Raw genomic sequence first — 11,645 nt, forward strand, 5'->3', positions numbered from 1 at the left:
TCCACCACAGGGGGGCTCGCTCGACCCACCAGCGGACAGGCACCAGTATTGGGAGAGGGGGGCTGGCCATCAGGGTTCACCGCGGCTCTGGCATAAACCCGGCGACACGGAGGTGGCACGGGCAGGAGCGGACTGGCCGTGTCGGCTTCTCACTTTTTGGATTTTAGAAGGGCATGACATGCCTATATCTGTGTCTCCCCCTCCTTTTACTCCTCCACCTCTTTTATTTTCGCATGACTATATGTACTTGTCACTTTTCCATGTGTTAGTTATGTCTTCTGAGCAGTTTGTCAGCTTTTGGACACCTTTGAAGGTGTTTTCTATGTGTTTCTATGTGTTTTTGTTTGCCTGCCATTGGTTTTAACGGTGTTCGAAGGTGTTCGACGAACAGTTCGGCGAACACACGGGTGTTCGACGAACCGAACCGAACTCGAACACTACGGGGGTGGCTCAACACTACTCAGCACCGACCGTAGGAGAGAAGCTGCGAGATAAAGCATCAGCTTTAACATTCTTAGTACCAGGGATATAGGTAACAGAAAAATGAAACCGAGAAAAAAAAAGTGCCCACCTAGCTTGACGGGCATTCAAGTGCTTGGCAGCATCCAGATAGATCAAATTCTTATGATCTGTGAAAACCTGAATAGGAAATCTAGCGCCTTCCAAAAAATGACGCCAGTGTTCAAACGCAAGTTTAATAGCCAGCAACTCCTGATTTCCAACATCACAATTCAGTTCGGTTTCCGAAATTTTTTTCGAAAAGAAGGCACAAGGATGTACTCCACCCTTCTTCTCCTGAGACAAAACTGCTCCGACCCCCACTGATGAAGCATCGACCTCGACCAAAAAAGGCTTAGTCTCATCAGGCTGCATAAGGATAGGGGCAGAACTGAACCTCTCTTTGAGATACTCAAACGCTTCAATGGCCTCAGTAGTCCACTGGGCCGTATTCGCACTTTTCCTGGTGAGATCGGTTAGAGGTTTAACAATTGCAGAAAAATTCTTAATGAATTTCCTGTAATAATTGGCAAAACCCAAAAATCTCTGTATAGATTTCAAACCAATAGGCCTAGGCCATTCCTGCACAGCCTGAACCTTCACAGGGTCCATCTCAAAGCCCTCGCTGGAGACAATGTAGCCCAAAAAACTAATTTTCTGCACAGCGAACTCACATTTCTCCAGCTTAGCAAAGAGTGAATTATCACTCAATAACTGCAAAACTTCACGTACACTCTGCCAATGGGACTCGAGATCTGGTGAATAAATCAAAATGTCATCCAAATGCACAACCACATTCTTACCAATCAAAGGTCTCAGGATGTCATTAATAAGGTTCTGAAAAAATGCAGGTGCATTGGTAAGACCAACAGGCATCACCAGATTCTCAAAATGACCTACCGGAGTGTTAAAAGCAGTTTTCCATTCATCACCCTCCTTCACACGTAACAAATTGTATGCCCCCCGGAGATCAATTTTGGAGAACCACTTGGCTCCCACTAACTGGTTAAGCAAGTCAAGAATTAACGGCAATGGGTAGGAATTGCGTATGGTAATCTTATTAATTTCACAAAAATCCAGACATGGACGTAAACCGCCGTCCTTTTTTTTAACAAAGAAGAATCCAACTGCCACAGGTGACTTAGAAGGTCTAATGTGACCAGCAGCCAGGCTAGTCTGTATGTACTCCTGTAAGGCCTTTCTTTCAGGGATAGTCAGATTAAACAAGCGACTTTTGGGAAGAGTAGCACCCGGAACAAACTCAATGGCGCAATCATAATCCCTATGAGGAGGTAAAACTTGTGACTCATCCTCTGAAAAAACCCTCCAAAAATCTTGAATAGGTACCGGTAATTCCCCTTTTTCCACAGCCGCAATGCGACCATTACAACATTTATCATAGCACTTCGGACTCCAAGACTTAATCACATTAGTAGACCAGTCCAATAAAGGATTGTGCAGTTTTAACCAAGGCAAACCTAAAACTGGAGAGGGCAAATTATCCAAAACAACCAAGTCCAAAATTTTTTGGTGACCTCCATTGATAGTGAGAGGAAATGCAGCAGTCTTGTGAGTAATACATGTCAAAGGAGTGTTATCAATTGCAACCACAGAAATAGGTGATGACAAAGGTTTGGATTTCAATTTAAGGTTTTCCAAAAACCCTTCATCAATCACATTAAGTGTTGAACCACAATCCACAAATACCTGAAATTCAATCAAATCTCCCTGCAGAGTAGTACTCCCAGAAAGAAACACTCCTGCAGAGCGTAAACAAGCTACACGGGCGTAACTGACCTTTTTTTTTTCTTTACTTAAACGACGCTCACAATACTTAATCAAATGGTCAGCTTTACCACAATAAAGACACAAACCCTCGGCGAATCTCCGATCTCTTTCCTGAGAGCTGAGTGACATCGCCCCAACCTCCATTGGTTCTCCGCTGTCAGAGCAGATTTTCTGGGAATTAGGACCTGAAGTTACAGGAGTTTTTACATCATTAGCCCTGGACCTCAGTCTCCTGTCCACACGAACAGCTAACTGCATAGCTTCCTGCAGAGTCTCAGGTGCAGGGAATGCAATTAGCAAATCCTTAACCCTTTTGTAACGGGTCTGGGAGGTGGAACCTCTGAGCAACTATACAAGGGGGCGGTCCTTGTAACGAAGCGGGTGGCTCCCAGGGAAGAGGGGCAGGTAGTCACGGCAAGTGACAGGGACAGTCTCTGGGTAGAGGGGCAGGTAGTCACGGCAAGTGACAGGGACAGTCTCTGGGTAGAAGGGCAGGTAGTCACAGCAAGTGACAGGGACAGTCTCTGGGTAGAAAGGCAGGTAGTCACGGCAAGTGACAGGGGCAGTCTCTGGGTAGAAGGACAGCAGGCAGGTGGCTGGTGAGCGCTCCCAGGAGAGCGGGCGAGAGTCTCTGGACAGGCAGGTGGTCACGGCAAGTGACGGCAGAACCTCCAGGTAGACTAGCAGACAGGTAGCAGGAGGACGCTCCCAGGTGAGCGGGCAAGAGTCTCTGGACGGGCAGGTGGTCACGGCAAGTGACGGCAGAGCCTCCAGGTAGGCTAGCAGGCAGGTAGCAGGTGAGCGCTCCCAGGTGAGCGGGCAAGAGTCTCTGGACAGGCAGGTGGTCACGGCAAGTAACGGCAGAGCCTCCAGGTAGGCTAGCAGGCAGGTAGCAGTTGAGCACTCCCAGGTGAGCGGGCAAGAGTCTCTGGACAGGCAGGTGGTCACGGCAAGTGACGGCAGAGCCTCCAGGTAGGCTAGCAGGCAGGTAGCAGGTGAGCGCTCCCAGGTGAGCGGGCAGGCTGGTCCATAGACAGACTGACAGGTGTCGGAAGGCAGACCGTCGGACCGCAGGCTTGCAAGCAGGTAAGCGGATATCAGGCAGGTATCAAGCAGGAATCTGGCAGGTGACTGGCAGGTAACTGGTAGCGGGACCTGAGGACTGAAGCAGAGTGAAGGCTTTGCAACAGCATTGCTCGGGCACCTCTATTTTGGAGGAGGTGCCTTATATATGGTGAAGTCCTCCGGCCATTGGCCGGGGACTCCTTAGGATGGCGCGCGCGGCCCCATTAAGAGAGGGGGAGCGCGCCCTAAGCACCGTGGCCGGGAAGCAGCGCGCGCTGCCAGCAGAGCGGGAGGAAGACGCCGGGCACGGAGAGGAGAGGTGAGGGGAACAGCGTCCCTGCCTAGCAGGAGGCAGGGACGCCGACGCTACACCTTTCACTCAGACCAGCAAGAAATAAACATCTCAACACAGAATCATTCCATTTAACTTCTGAGGCCCATCTCCTGAAGTGTGTGCAATTATTTTCAACATCATCAGACCCCTGATTCAAACGTCTAAGTTCTGATTCAGCAGATGAGATTCGATCAGGATCGTCATATAATAGCCCCATAGCAGAAAAAAATTCTTCAACAGAACTTAAACACGGATCATTAGGTTGGAGAGAAAAGGCCCACCCCTGTGGTTCTTTGCGCAGAAGTGACATAATAAAAGCAATGCGCTGTGATTCATTCCCAAAGGATCTTGGTCTCAAACGAAAATATAACAAACAAGCATTTTTAAAGGAAAAAAAATATTGCTGTTTAACATAAAAAACATCAGGCAGTCCTACCTTGGGTTCGACAAAATGCGCTCCAGGACAGCTACTCACGTGTTGCTGAAGCTCGGCCACCTCCAGAGACAATCCCTGAGCCAAATCCTGGACGGAAACCATACTGATCACCGAATTTCTTTCCTTTTAGTTTTGTTTTTTTTTGTCTGGACTTACTGTTATGATCTGCAACGTATACTATGGAAAGATAGGGGAAAGCTGTCCCTACAGTAAGACTAATCTGAATTCCTACGATGTAGCGGGCTGCCAAGTCCTTGTGAACAGACCCGCCTTAGTCCTCGGCTAGTCTGAACAAAGACCTATAGAATTAAGGGAGGTGTCCCTAAATGAACTAAGGACTGGGACAAAAATGGGACACCTCCTAAACAGAAGTTGTTGCAGAGAACAAAAGACAAACTGACAAAAAGTACTAGAGGTCCCAGAGGACCAAGCGAACTGACAGAGATAGGCACCGAAGCACCTGGCTAGACAGACAGTCAAACAACACTGAAGTCCAGCAAAGCCAGAAGGGCTTGACCGCAAAACACAAGATAGAAAAATCTAACTGGAGGGTTCTAACAGCCAGTTCATTCCACGTGTCCAGCTTGGATACCCAATAGTTATAATGCACAGAGGAATCATGGAGGACGTTGGTACGGTCGTCAAGGTACTTTTTCAGCATCTTCCAAAACTTTTCCCTACTTGTCAGAGTACTCCGCATCAGGGCCTGGGCGCTGGGAGGGGATGAGAAAACTGTCCCAGACCTTTGACAGTGTTCCCCTGTCTCTGCTGCATCGTATTTGTGTCTCCCTCGCCTGTACTCCTTGGTTGTCCAACAAACTGTGACATCTGCCACCAGCGTTTTGAGATGGGAATTTTTTTAAGAATTCTTCAACAAGGGCCTTCTGGTACTGCAACATTTTATTAGATCTCTCCACCACGGGAAGAAGAGATAAAAAGTTCTTCTTGTAGCATGGGTCTAGAAGTGTGACCAACCAGTAACTAGTGTTGAAAAAAATGCATACAATGCGAGGGTCACGGAAAAGACAGCGGAACATAAAGTCAGCCATGTGTGCCAGATTGCCAACAGCCAAGACTTCCCTGTCTTGACCAAGAGGAAGAATGTCCATGCTCTCCATCCTCATCCTTTTCCTGGTCCTCCTCCTCGTTCTCCCTCTCCTCAGGCAATCCACGCTGAACAGACGGTTTGATTGTTGTGTGGGTAGTACCGTCTGTAGTGTAGGAAAACAGCTCCTGTTCCTCCTCCTCATTATCACCCAATTCGCGTTGATATGAGGCTGGGTTGTGTGGCATCACCCTGTATAGTTCCTTGCTCTATCTCATCGTGCTCTGCCTGTAATGCCTCCTCTTTAATTGTGAGCATCGAGCGTTTCAGTAGACAGAGAAGACGGATGGTGACGCTAATTATCGCGTCATCACCGCTCACCATCTTGGTGGAGTCTTCAAAGTTTTGTAGTGCAGCACAGATGTCAGACATCCATGCCCAGTCATCAGCTCTTATGTGCAGAGGCTGACCTGAATTCCGACGGACGTGTTAAAGCTGGTACTCAACTACTGCCCTCTGCTGCTCAAAAGTCCTTACCAACATCTGAAACGTTGAGTTCCATCGCGTGGTGACATCGCACACCAGTCGATGAGCTGGAAGCTGCTGAAGCACGGCGAGGTCAAGAGAAGCTGTAGGTGACTTTCTGAAATGGGCAAACACGCGGCATACTGTCAGAAACTGCTCAGGCAGATCCACCACTAAGTTGAGCAGATAGGTCAGGCAAGGTACCTGTGCGAGGTTGCCAAGCCTCAGAGCTGCCATCAGTTTCCAGCCATTGTCACACACGAACATGACTGGCTGTAGGTTCAGTGGTGACAGCCACAGATGTGCCTGCTCTGTTACAGCTATCTACAACTGTGCAGTGTTGTGCAGTTTGTTACCTAAGCACATTAGCTTCAGCACAGCCTGTTGCTGCTTGGCTGAGGCAGTGCTGCAGTGCTTCCAGCTTCTGACTGATGTGGTCATTTTGGAGATGGAGGCTGAAGAGGAGGAGGAGGTGCAGGTGCTGTAGAATGTGGACGCAACCCGGATTGACCCAGGGCCCACAATCCTTGGCGTCGGGAGGACTTGTTCCGTCCCAGGGTCCGACTGTGTCTCAGCTTCCACTATATTAAGCCAGTGTGCCGTCAGTGAGATGTACCGTCCCTGGCCACAGGCACTTGTCCACGTGTCCGTGGTTAGGTGAAATTTCCCAGTAACTGCGTTGGTGAGGGCACGGCTAATGCTCTTTGACACGTGCGTGTGTAAGGTGGGGACGGCATACCAGGAGAAATAGTGGTGGCTGGGGACCGATTACCGAGGGACGGTTGCCGCCATGAGGTTGCAGAAAGATTCCATCTCCATGAGCCTAAAAGGCAACATTTCAAGTGCAAGCATTTGAGAAATGTGGCAGTTTATTTGCACTTGCGTTCAAAGGACTGGGGTAGGGACAATTGAATGCTGCGCTGAAACAAGGACGTGGACGCTGATGGAGGTGGTTGCAAGTGTGCAATGACAGGTCACACATGTCACCTTGTCAGGTTGGGTTTGTGACTTCATCTTCCACCACGTCATCTTCCACGTATACACCCTGGGCCTCCTCCTGACTTGCTGGCAATTGTGTCTCATCATCATCACTCACCTCTTGCGACAGTGATTGCACTTTCCCACCGTCGCCTTCATGTGACTGTGGCTGCTACATGCAATCTCCTCTTGCACGGCTTGAAGAGGGCCGGGTGAGAGGCCTTAATCTATAAATGGAAAAGTGAACAGCGCTTCGGACTGCCCAAGTTTGGAACCACTTGTCACTGGGCACCAGGCATGGTGGGAGGAACGAGGATCAGGGTGAGAAATATGTGGTCCAGACTCACAGCTACTGAGACTGGACTGTGTGAAAGACAGGGTGGTGGTGGTGGCAAAGAAACTGGAAGCATTATCTGCTATCCAACCAGCAACCTTTTCACACTGCTCTGGCTTCAATAGTGGTGTCTGCGGCCATCCACAAAGTGGGACAGGAAGATAGAGCGACATGATGTGGGTGCTTGTTGTGCTCCCTCAGCAGGCACAATTTCAGCTTGCCCAAGTCTTCGGCCTTAGCGTGCACCATCACCATCACGTCCACTTTCCAGTCCCTTGCCACACGCCTTGCTCATTTTAAATGGAGTTTAATATTTGGCATGCTCCCAAAAATGTCAGGATTATTACCGCAGTAATATCGGATCACGGTTTTAGGCAGTGGCCTTATTGGCATGGCATTGGTCAGCAACCAAGTGTGAATAGGTTTGAACAACACACAGCTGGCAGACTTTAAATGGAGTATAATACTTGTCACGTTTCCAAAAAAGTCAGGATTATTACTGCATTATTATCGGATCACCTGAGATGATGGTTTCTCTGCTTCCACAATACAGCAATGCTACTAAAATCAAACAAAGCTGGCTAAATGCTGCTAACAAGCAAATGGAGTAGTAAATATGGTGTATTATATTGCTTTTCAAGCAAATAATCAGGATTCAGAGCAAAAGGAATATTAGCCCTGATATCTAGGGCTATGGATATCAGTAATAGCAGCAGACAGAACGTGCAATGGACCATATTCTATTCTATACGCTATCCACAAACTATGCCTGCCTAACTCCTGCTCTCACCAGAATTGATATGCATCTCGATTAGTTATTAGAAGGTCTGTCAGTTTAGATATATATTTCTGTGGAATACTTCACTAAATAAACCGCCAATTCTCTCCCTCACTCAGCTGCAGCTCTCCCTACCCTGCCTGTCTGAAGGGTAGACTGTGACGAGCATAGGCTTAGTGGTTCTTATATAAACCTGATGATGCTATGCGGCCAGCCAATCACTGTCATGCCACAACCAGCATGGCTGCTGCATTTCAGTGACTGGCAGGCAATCCCCGTATGTTTACTCGCTGTTTAAATAGCGTCAAACATCTGGATCAGGGACTCGAGCTCCCGCCCGAGCATCCAGGAAGTACTCGCCGAGCATTTCAAACAGTGAGATGTCCAGGCGAGTGCCGAGCAGTTGTGAGCACGCTCGCTCATCACTACTGTAGATGCATCCGCAGTTGGTCCTTCAGGGTTCTGGACTGATTAGCACTAGACCTTTTTAAAAGGTGCTGGCTGGCTGCTTACAAAGGCTCTTATTGAAGCTTGATCCATCCCCGGCCAACAACGTAGAGGTTTTTGGCTTTCAGTGGGTGACTGGGACTTCACTTGTGGAATCCACCTATCTCCTGTTTGGATTGCTGTGGTAAAAAATAAATGCACCTGAAAGATAAGCAAAGCCTGTTTCTTTTGACTTTGGACATGTAAATAACATTCGCAATGAGGCTGAAGAAATCAGAAACCAGTGCACAAAGATTCTACATTAAGTATTTTTATACAGGTTTGTGGATTCCTCAAAACAGACAGAAAGTTCATTAGCTCATCCCTATGAGCACGTGAAAGCTCACCTTCCCTCCAAACTGTTAGAAGAGTTACATGGACTGAATTTGTATATAGCAGGCCTCAGTGATCTCCCAAACCATATTCTTGAAGCTTTTTCCACTCAACAATATGACAAGGTCCTGTCAGCTTCTTGGCATCTGCTCCACCGGCACCTGGATACACATTGGTCTACTTTAGAAATTCTGCAGTTTTTGGGAGAAAAGTTGAAAGATCAAATTGATTATGCCCATCAATATATCAATCTGATTCGAGAAAACTTAATAAACGTGAGCTTATTAGTGGAGCACTGTAAAAACCGCATGTCTTATTGTTCTGGCAGTGAGTAAATATTCAAAGGGTTCGTCTCTCTGAAGTATGGAGTAGTCACATGTACACTTTCCGTGTATAAAGGAGACGTGGACTTTATTTATTCAACTTCTTGATCATAGAAGCAAAGGATATTATTCAGAGTTTCTGCACATTAATGAGTACAATATTGCAGCATTACCAAAGGACCTCTGTCAATCAAGAAAAGGGACTGACTTTAATATGAAATTGGTAGGGTGTAATTGTCCAACAAGAAATAATAAGCCAAGCCAAGGGTGCACATAAGCGCCCTCATTTGCATCTAAAAAATTAAATAATAAATTATAACTTGGGCTATGTCTCCAATAGAAATGGGTATGCAAATTAATTGGCATTTTGGGAGTGAAACTGTTATGATCTGCAACATGAACTAAGGAAAGATAGGGGAAAGCTGTCCCTACAGTAAGACTAAGCTGAATCCCTACGATGTAGCGGGCTGCCTGTTCCTAGCGAACAGATCCGCCTTAGTCCTCGGCTAGTCTGAACGAAGACCTATAGCATTAGGGGAGGGGTCCCTAAAAGAACTAAGGACTGGGACAAAAAATGGGACACCTCCTAAACAGAGAAGCAGAACACCAAAAGACAAACTGACAAAAAGGTACCAAAGGTCCCAGAAGGACCAAGTGAACTGACAGAGAAAGGCACCGAAGCACCTGGCTAGAGAAACAGTCAAACACTGAATCCAGCACAGCCGAAAGGGCGGAGCTGGAATATAAAGGCAGATGGTCACGTGACCGCAAAACACAAGATGGAAAAAACAAACAGGAGGGTTCTAACAGAAACACTCCCTTTAAATGTCCTTTGTACACATGTACTGCTGAGAACAGTGCTTTTCTTTGTGCACAGGATGATCATGTTAATATTCATTCTGTGCACATGAAAGCAAAATTACATCCTGTCTAAACAGGTTATTATGCGACTGCTGATCGGCTTCTTATAGCAGATCAGCGATCATTTAAAGGCTGGAACTGACCAATGTAAATGCACATTAGATCTAAGTACCTGACTCCATGATGATTTTTCACATCCACAGTTCGTCTCTGCAGACTTTCGTCTTTTCCGGTCTTCTACATCACATCCAGAAATGGTACCATTAAAAATAACATTGTCATTATAATGCCACATGAATACTACCCCTCCTACCCCATTTGCCATACAGAACTCCCTCATGCTATTCCAGTCTCCATTCCAAGGCCCCATACTACCCCATTTTCCATACCGAGCCCCCTCATGCAACTCTATACTCCATACCGAGCCCCCTCATGCTACCCCATTCTTCATGCCAAGCCTCCCCATGCTACCACATTCTCCATGACAAACCCCACTATGATATACCTTCTCCATACCAAGCCTTCTCATCTCTTGCTACCTCTTCTACATACCAAGCCCCCATGCTATCCTATTCTCCTTAACAAGCCCCTCATGCTACATCATTCTCCACACTGAGGCCCCCACACTACCCCATTCTTCATGCTGAGCCTGCCCATGCTATCCCATTCTCTTTTCCAAGCCTCCCATGTTACCCCTTCTCCATACTAAGCCCCCTCATGCTACCCCTTCTCCATAGCGAACATCCTCATGCTACCCCTTATCTATATCGAGCCCTCCTCCCTATTCGCCATTCTAAGGATCATCACATTCACCATACCGAGGCCCCCACCCCATTCTCCATACTGTGGTCCCCACCCTATTCTCCATACCAAGGCTCCCCCGAGTATCTTTGGCTCTATGAGTCATTACCTGCTGCAGGATTTTGCTTTTCCTTCTTCATGGTGCTCTGCAATGACGTCAGCAGGGTGTTGAGATGACCTCATTGCGCTGCTGTGACATCAGCAGCATGAGCACATCTCTGCACATTGGGTCAGGGAGCTGATTGGAGCTCAACTCACCCAGTGTCACGCAAGGTGTGGGAAAGACTTAGTGCGAAACAGAGGGAAGAAGGAAAGGGAGCCCAGACACTAGGGAAAGGGGGGAGTGGAGACCTCCTAGTCTGGTCTAGTGTCACCCAGCCTCAACTATCAACCCTATTTTGGTTCTTAATCAATTGCCGCACACGTTTCTCGCCCTGTCTTTCGCTGGCGTTACACTCAGGCTAGGGAAGGGAGGAGATGAGCACTAGTCAATCTCCACTGAACTCAAAAAAGAAAAAGGAAGGACAAACAGGGGAAATTGCTTAGCTTTTAGATGACTCCAAACAAATGTGCACACGTCCTCAAACACCAGAGAAGAGGAAGTACTGCTGTTGCTGAAGTCTTCACTAGGAGTAATGAATATCGCTGGCAACTCCCTCTGAAACACAGAAGGTATTTATACACCCAGGCAGGTTGTTAATTATCCAGAGAGAGGTAGCCGCTGGGTCCTAGAGACAGCCTCAAGAAAATGTCTATAATGCCAAATGTAGATATCTTCTGCAACCAACTGCAGGTCGACTGTCTGTCACCTCTGACACACCCGTGACAGTACCCCTTCCTCTATGAGTGGCCTCCGGACACACAGGACCAGGTTTCTCAGGATAAGAGGTGTGGAATTATCGAACCAACCTCTGACACAGAAACCCACATCCTCTCCTCTGGACCATAGCCTTTCCAGTGCACCAAGTATTGTAGAGAACGACGTTGGAGACAAGAATCTACAATCCTTGAAATCTGAAATGCCAGATTATTGGTATATGAAACAGTTGTGGACTTCTTT

The 11,645-nt window shown here is 47.4% G+C and overlaps 1 pseudogene; it reads left to right on the plus strand.

The window, feature by feature from the left end:
• LOC141222271 (protein MMS22-like) overlaps window positions 1-9,200 on the plus strand; it is a 76,346-nt pseudogene extending 67,146 nt beyond the window's left edge.
• Window positions 9,201-11,645: the final 2,445 nt, after the last annotated feature.

The sequence above is a fragment of the Phyllobates terribilis genome, unplaced genomic scaffold, assembly GCF_046119375.1.
Source record: "Phyllobates terribilis strain yellow unplaced genomic scaffold, ASM4611937v1 Scaffold_357__1_contigs__length_1953880, whole genome shotgun sequence".
NCBI classification, from domain to species: domain Eukaryota; kingdom Metazoa; phylum Chordata; class Amphibia; order Anura; family Dendrobatidae; genus Phyllobates; species Phyllobates terribilis.